Raw genomic sequence first — 8494 nt, 5'->3', positions numbered from 1 at the left:
CAAATTTTACAAATATTTCTTCCACCAATTTTCTACCTTTTTTCTTTCTAATTTTGCCTTTCTCTCCTTTCTTCTGTCTGCTGGATCTCCTCCCTTCCTTTCTTCTTTAGGTTGACTATTGGGCCATTTGTTCAAAATTTATTGAGCAGCTACTATTGAGGATATACTTGATTCTTTAGAAATAATTTTAACAGTGAGCAAAATATCTTAATTCTATCATATTTCAGGTAAATATTTATTAGGAAATTAAAACATGTGAATACTTTGATTTATGTGAACTCCATGAAAGATGTTGATATCATCTGATTTATATTTATACTACAAAGATTTATAGAAAACACTGTTTAGATTCTTAAATACCCATATTTATTTTGCCTGGAGTATACATAACTGTAGCTGTGTTAAAATACTTCAAACACTAGAATTAATTTACATGTCAGTTTCTAATTGACAGAGATGATTTAGTGAAATTTCTTTAAACTGCCTTTTTTTTCCAGGGGAAGAAGCTTGACTTTACTCGGACCTTTATTTACCCTTGTTTCTTTAAAAACCAGTTTAGTGAGAAAGTCTAGGTGTCAGTTAACAAAAAATGACTTCCAATTTACATTCTTTTACCAATGGAATAAATGAACAAAGTTTGCAATTGAAAAGGCAGTTTATACCTTTTGTTGTTTTGGTCCATAGAAATCCTATTATGCTTCATGCATAGTTCTGAAGAATGTGCAAACAAGTATTAGATCAATGACACGTCTTTATGGTTTCTTTTATGGGGGATATTTAAAACTGAATATTCAAACCTTCATTCATATTTCACATGCCTGGCTCATCAGTATATTTATACCTGAGTATATTTCATTGCTAAATAATATTTCTTGGAAAGATACTAAACGCATTGAAACCTAGGCTAGAAGGTCAGCAATGTCCTGCTAAGGTTTTTGGAATTAAGCAGCCACTCACTAGTGGCTTTGAAATTTATATTTGAAACTAGTATTTGAAAGTATTGTCAGTTATCTACCACAAATGATGAAGGCATTTGAAGGGATTCATGGGAAGATATTTCACAAATGCAGTTTATTTTAGTTAGGGGAGTAAAAATGCATGAACGAGCTTAACCAAATGTGATCAGACTGTGTGAAAGTAAAACAGTTGAGTTTCCAAAAACTTTTATAATCTAGATGAGAAGTTTCTCTGAGATCTCTGCAATAGATACTTACCTTCCATCTAACTTCTCTTCCATTGGTCTTTTTGGTTCTGAGGAAATGTCCTGCATATGTATTGACAGTTCATCCTTGACCATTTTAATCACGATTGTTTATGGCATAGAAATCCTAGAATGCACTTTTACAAGAAGATCTGAGACAACCTGTTTAGAAACTTCATCCCAAATTTGCACAGATAAGGCATTTTAGGCAAAATTATAGAATATTTTAGTAAGCACTATGTGATGAATCATATACTTTAATTAAAAAAAGTTTCCTCTTTGAGAATAAAACTACATGCATTATCTATTAAATTAGATCAAAGTTGGGTAAATCTCATGTTTTATTTCAGTTTTTTTGCATTTCAAATTAATAATTTTCTTTCCGAAGTCGGAAGGAAACTTCTGAGAAATTTTCTAATGGGCATTTCTATTTTTTCTCAGCTGTAAAATCCCAGAGTAATAAAATCTACTACTAATTGTAGTATATTTTCTTGTGTAAAATGGGTTATAAAAATCTGATGTAAAGCAACAAAAAGCATGAGGCAACTTTAAAAGATTTTTAAGGTAGTTCTTTTTGGTTGGTTAATATCATGTGCTTTAATGTCACATTGGAAAACTTTCTCAGGAGTAAATACCAAAATAAAATATTGAGCTGTTTTATGAATAAGCTTAACTGAAAAAAAACTGAGACAAAACATAACAGTATATATGTTTAAATATTGCCCATAGGGTTATTTTAGTTAGAATGATTGTACACATTCAATCTGAAATGATAAAATTATATTGCAACATAATTACATTTAACTATTTGTACTTTTTTACTCTGGGAAAAAAATCGCATTCCCAGCTGTTTCTCACCTCCTGTAATTTAAATAAGTAAACCTTTTGTTCTTAAAACTTACTTAGTTCCTTCTAATTCTGTTGATGGACATCCACTTCTGCCTTATTTTATGTTAATATCTAACAAAAGAATGCTGTTAGCCTCCTGCCAGTTAATGCCCCACCTCCTTTGTTGGGGGGGGTAGAGAGGAGGGGGATTCTTTTTTAGCCTTTTACTTTACAGAAGACTTTAAACTTCCTCTCTCCACATCTAGTCAAGAAGAGAATTTCTACTTGAGCTAAAAATTCCTAGGAAAAGGCTATAGCCCCCAAGTGTGGAAGGTGGTTCTTAGCTGTCAATTCTCTTTTGTTATTCGCTCAAATGGAATTATGAAATGTTCGTGGCTTTGTAGGGCAGAACACATTTCTCTCGAGCAAATGCAAATGCATTAGGTGTGCCCAGGTAATTTGAAGTGCTCATGCTGGCAGCTTTTCTGCATGAGTAAAGCTGTTTAATTAATGCATTTTCTCCTTCCTTCTGATTAGTTGATTCTGATTTTCTTTGAATAAATTAAACTCTCTGTAATATGCTTCCTATAGCTTCTTGGGCTACCCAAGCCCTGATACCTCCCACCAGGAGGGCAGATGCAAAGAAATGAAATGATTCCTCTGCATATTTCTCACAGAGATTTTTCTCCTGTACAAAAGACTCTGATTTTCCTTGTAATATGGCTCCAGCGAATGATGTGTTCAAAGAGGATCTTCTCATTTCTGTTGATGTTGCTCATTGGTAATTGTCTTTCCAATTTGAATTCTGGAAATGGGTGGTGGATCCGTTTAGTTTTATTTTATTGAGATTTGAGGAGTAAAACATTCAGTGAGGTGGGAAGGAAGTGGCATAAACACTTTCTGTAATAACAGTGCTTGTGTTAACTGTAGCTGCTTAATGCATGTGCCAGCTTCTATAGACAGTATGGGAAGTTAACATTTTTCTGGTGCCACAGGTTTCTAAAGGAAACCTTTGATTTGTGAAAAGAATTTCTTTGCAGCAGAAAGGCAGAGAGGTGTCGTAGAAAGAAGGCTGGGATTGGAATCAGGAAGGTCTCTGATTTAAGCTCTAGCTCTGCCACTAACCAGTTTTTGTAAAATCAAGGTCTTGTAGCAGACATGATCACTTAGTGGGGACCCTCCCAGCCCTTGCATGTCAATATCCTTACACGTGAGGCATCTTGCCAAGGGTTGATATAAGATCCCAAACTGTTGTCCCATCTTAGGTCTTTGCTTCCAGAATCAAAAGGGAAATCCCTAAAGAGAATTTTCTTATCCCCTGACACCCCCGGTCACCTCTTCGAATTCTACTGCAGAGGTAATGCAGTCATATTCTTGAAAAAATTATTAATGAACATAATGACAATAGTCACAAGAACACTACCCTACTTGGCATTTTGTAGTCCTTTCTTCCTGGACACTTGAGACTCATCAGCAGCATTTAAGATTAAGATTGATTTTCATATATTTATGGTGATTTCATTCTTTTTTTTTCTTTGAGACTCAGGCTAGAGTGCAGTGGCATCATCATAGCTCACTGCAACCTCAAACTCCTAGGCTCAAGCGATCCTCCTGCCTCAGCCTCCCAAGTACTTGGGACTACAGGCCTGTGCCACCACACCCAGATAATTTTTCTATTTTTTGTAGAGACAGAGTCTTGCTGTTGCTCAGGCTGGTCTCGAACTCCTGGGCTCAAGCAATCCTCCCACCTTGGCCTCCCAAAGTGCTAAGGTTACAGGTGTGAGCTACTGCACCTAGCCATGACTTTATTATTTTTAAGGCTCTCATCAATGAACAGTTCTTGCTTCTGAGTCCCTTTCAGGGTTTTCTTCAGTTCAAGGTACTCAGCATGTCAAGGTATCATACTTTGGGGTATCACGTTCTGAGCACCAATTGAAGTGAATGCCAATGCTACTGTTATAGTCTTTATTTTTTATTGACATCTGTTACCTGCCTCTATTGTTCACTTGATAAACACAGTACCTCTAGCTCAGGGCTAATTGGCATGGCCAAATTGTAGAAATAGGTATAGCTGACTTTATACTCTACAAGTGTTCTTGGAAAAGTTCTTTATGATTAAGAATTGGTCAAGAGGGGAACAATATTTTTACACTGACCTTTATAATTATGTTAAGATCCTTTATGTTCATGAATCGTTTTCCTTGACATCTCTCACCACTCAAAGTAGTTTATGAGCTAGACGTAGTAGTGTTTAATGTAGACTAGTTTAAGTGGACAACCCACTCCTTAATGTATTTTTTTCTTTTTATCTCTTAAAAATATGAAATGCTTCGAAAATTTGCATGTCGTACTAGCACAGGGGCCATGCTAATCTTCTCTGTATCATTCCAATTTTAATATATGTTCTGCTGGAGAGAGCACTTAATGTATTAGTTTAACATGTGCATCCATCTGTTTTATTTTTACATTTTTCATTTTGAAATAATTTCAAACTTACAGGAAAATTATAAGAAAAGTACAAAGAGCTATTATGTATTTTTCACTGAGATTCCTCAATTATTTACATTTGCTATAAAATTCTCTTTAAATAAATACATATTTTTGTATTTTTTTTGAACCAAGGGAAAGTAAGTTGCAAGCATGATGCTTATTGCCCCTAAATATTTCAGTGTGAGAGTCAGGTGTAGTGGCCTATGCCCATAGTACCAGCTACTCAGGAGGCTAAGGCAGGAGGATTGCTTGAGCCCAAGAGTTCAAGTACAACCTGGGCAACATAGTGAGAACCTGTCTCTAACAACAACAAAAAAATTAAGTATATATTTTCTGCAAGACAAGGATATTCTCATATATAATCATAGAACTACCATCAAAACCAGGAAATTAACATTTTTACAATACTATCCTATACATTTAATCCACAGACCCCATTCAAATTTCACCAATGTTTCAATAATGTTCTTTATAGCAATCAGTTAGTCAATGAATAAAATATATTTTTTCTTCTGGTCTGAGATCAATCCAGGATCACTTATTACATTTAGCTGTGAGGTTCCTTTTAGTTTTCTTCAATCTGGAGCAAGATTCCTCAGTTTTTCCTTGTCTTTCATGACCTACATTTTTAGAGTACAGTTTAGTTATTTTGTACAGTGTCCCTCAGTTTGAATCTGTCTGATATTTCCTTATGAGTAGATTCAGTTATACGTTTTTGGCAAGAATATCACAGAAATGATGTTGTGTTTTTGTCAGTGTATCATATCAGGAGGCACTTTGAATTGTCCCATTACTGGTGATCTTACTTTTAATCACTGGTTAAGTGACAACTACCAGGTTTTTCCTCTGTAAAGTTACTATTTTCTCTTTGTAATAAATATTTTTGGGGAAAGATAATTTAAGAATATGTAAATATCCTGTTCTAATGGTAATTCATCCTTTCTTTCTTTCTTTCTTTCTTTCTTTCTTCTTTCTTCTTTCTTCTTTTTCTTTCGAAGGCCTTGCTCTGTCACCTGGGCTAGAGTGCCGTGGTGTCAGTCAGCCTAGCTCACTGCAACCTCCAACTCCTGGGCTCAAGCAATTCTCCTGCCTCAGCCTCACAAGTAGCTGGGACTACAGACACATGCCACCATGTCTGGCTAATTTTTTTTTAATTTTTTTGTAGAGATGGCGGTTTCACTATTGCCCAGGCTGGTCTTGAACTCCTGGCCTTGAGCAATCCTCCTGCCTAGGCCTCTCAAAGTGCTAGGATTACAGACTTGAACCACCACGCCTGGCCCTCAATGGTGATTTTCTAATTCTATCATTCTTTCTACATTTTTTATTTGGCATTTTACTCTAAAGAATAACTTTCCTTTCCTGTCTATCTATCTATCTATTCATCAATCAATCAGAATATAGTCTCACTAATTTCTATTTTATAAAATGGATGTCAAAATAATATTTTACTAACTGTATCCCTTGATCCAGTCAAGTTGACATCTAAGAGTAAGCATCACATACTGTAATCCAGTTGCTTAAAGAACAATATCATAATATAAAGATGTTTATCAAGTATTTTATTTATTTATGTTTATCGAGCATTGTATTAATGTTTTGCAGTGTTTTCTTCCCCTAAGTACTTTATATGTATTATCTCATGTGATCCTCCCAACAGCTCTTTGAGATAGGTACTATTACTATCCCTGCTTTATAGGTCAGGATATTGAAGCAGAGCAGTTAAGCAACGTGGTCACAGAGCTAGTCTCATTGGCAGTTTGACACCAGAAACTAGGCCCTTGACCACTATACTCTGCTGAATTGCCTGCAGGCATTCAAACACCAGATACCCCAAACTTAATCATTTTTTCCTACAAGCCAGCACCCCTTCCAGTCTTCCAGATCTCAGAGAATGATGCAAGCATCTATCCAGTTGTTCAAGTTGAAGTCTAGTTATCATACTTGATTTCTTTCTAGCCTCTCCTAGTAGCTTGTATTTCATTTCCTCTAGGTTAGCACTTGCTATATGCATTGTAATTATCTGTTAATTTGCTTGTATCCTCCAGTGAGCTTTTAAATACTTGAAGAAGGGGTGATATAATGCTGTTCATAGTTTTATCCCCAGTACCCAGTACACAGAACCTAGTACCTAGCACAGAGCCTGGTACGTGTTCAATATATATTTGTTGAATCAATGAATGAATGAATTGGTAGTATTAAACCTTTTACAAGTGACCAATTAGAATAGAAAAATTGACTGACCTGCTCAAAGTTATACAACAAATGGTGGCATACTTACCACAAAGCAAATGAGACTTAAGTTTTAGGGCCCATCATTTCCACAGCCCTTCCCAAATCCCTGTGATGGGCCTTGGCAATGTGTTCATGTGGTCTTGTTTTTGCAAAGTCACAAATGGTTAAGATAACTGTCTCTTTCCATTTTGACTTTTCCATCACACTGCCCCTCTAGTAGAATGGTATCTGAGTGGCTGTCGGCATTCTGGGGATCAAACTAAAAGGAAGTTGAAATGGAAATACATTTATCTGAGGTTTAATGAAATATATTTATGATGCTTACATTCACCTGGGGGTATAATTATGTTATTGCTACATGTCAGTGGTAGGGATGGCTTGCAGAAATTCTCTACCACTCACTGTATCATATCTTTATTTGGGGTGGTGGTAAATATTTATTGATAAAAAGATTCTGTAAACACAATTTACAAATAATACTAAAATAGACAATACTCTATATTGTAAATTCCTTATAGCCAATTGATGCTTACACAATGCTTTTGCTGATTTTTGCTTCAGGTTTTTGTATCTAGATATGCTGTAGCCAATCTATTATTGCATTTAAACAAATGTAGCTCTGACAAGCACATGGTCTGATATTTCTCTTTATGTTAATGATTAAGAAGAAAATGAAACAACAAAGCTATACATTGAGCCTTCAATCATTTGTTAATAATATGAGAAGTTTCTCTGATGAATTGGATGATAGTTTTCAAATACTGGAATAGTAGTTCCTCCATTTTTTTGTGCTATTCACCATGCATTGGCTATAATCACATTTTACAATTTTATCTGTATTATTAACATTTCTCTAACACTGTGCCATTTTACCTGGCACCATGGCATGAAAGTGTAGGCCTACAGGTTATATGCTGATATGAATGTGTCCCATGGTGCCCGTCACTGGAAGTCTGTGGATAATGGAGAAGAAACAAGGTTGAAACCTATAGAATCAGAAGCTGGTCTGTGGAAAAGTTTTCTAAATCTTATAGATCATATATTAAAGAAACTTAATAGTTTCCCTCTTATATTAATAAAAATACATGAAATTAATAAAAATTATAATAATTAAATAATCTTTTCTAAATTACCAATAATAAAATACCAAATTTTGATCAATGATGCTAGAGGAAAGATTGAATTTTCATTCTATTTTCTCTATGGAAATTTCTAAGACATGGGAAAAATTTGTAGATATGTGTCAAGTAATTAATATAAATATGATACTTTTATGGATTTTTTAGTGTTTGTGGTATTTCAGGTTTCAAAAATTTGTGCTTTGTTTTGATTTCTAAATTCTAAGTAAATTTTCATTTTGTTACCTAATCTAGTTTTTAAATTTTTTAAATTCTTTTCCTTAAAGACAGCCCTGCAAATTGTATAAATTCTTGGATGTGGAGTGGTTAATTCCAAAGGGAAAAGTTTTTAAAGGTTAGAACTAATGGAATTGTAGGTAGAGTAAGAGTGTAGGAAACCTGGATCCAATCTGAAAACGAGGCATGTGGTAGGTGCTCAATAAATATTTGTTGAGTAAATGGGTAAATGAATGAATGAGTAAAGAAAGCATCTTTTTGCATAGGCTTCCTGGGCACAGGAAGAAATGTCAATTGGTTGGCAGTTGGGTCTGGGTGGTGGTAACTAGGGGAAAAGAGAGTCCTACTTTGAGGTCTCTGGCAGATGGGGAACTGTGCCAAAGTAGGA

General features: G+C 35.0%; 1 non-coding gene across 1 annotated transcript; it reads right to left on the bottom strand.

Annotated features, from left to right (window-relative positions):
- Positions 1-4343: 4343 nt before the first annotated feature.
- Positions 4344-4448, bottom strand: LOC138379261 (U6 spliceosomal RNA). Its single transcript, XR_011232040.1, has one exon. It is a non-coding gene; the product is annotated as a U6 spliceosomal RNA (small nuclear RNA).
- Between the last annotated feature and the right edge of the window lie 4046 nt (positions 4449-8494).

Source organism: Eulemur rufifrons, chromosome 30 (genome assembly GCF_041146395.1).
Source record: "Eulemur rufifrons isolate Redbay chromosome 30, OSU_ERuf_1, whole genome shotgun sequence".
NCBI classification, from domain to species: domain Eukaryota; kingdom Metazoa; phylum Chordata; class Mammalia; order Primates; family Lemuridae; genus Eulemur; species Eulemur rufifrons.
The sequence above is the reverse complement of the archived record's forward strand: the minus strand, read 5'-3'. Positions and strand labels throughout refer to the sequence as shown.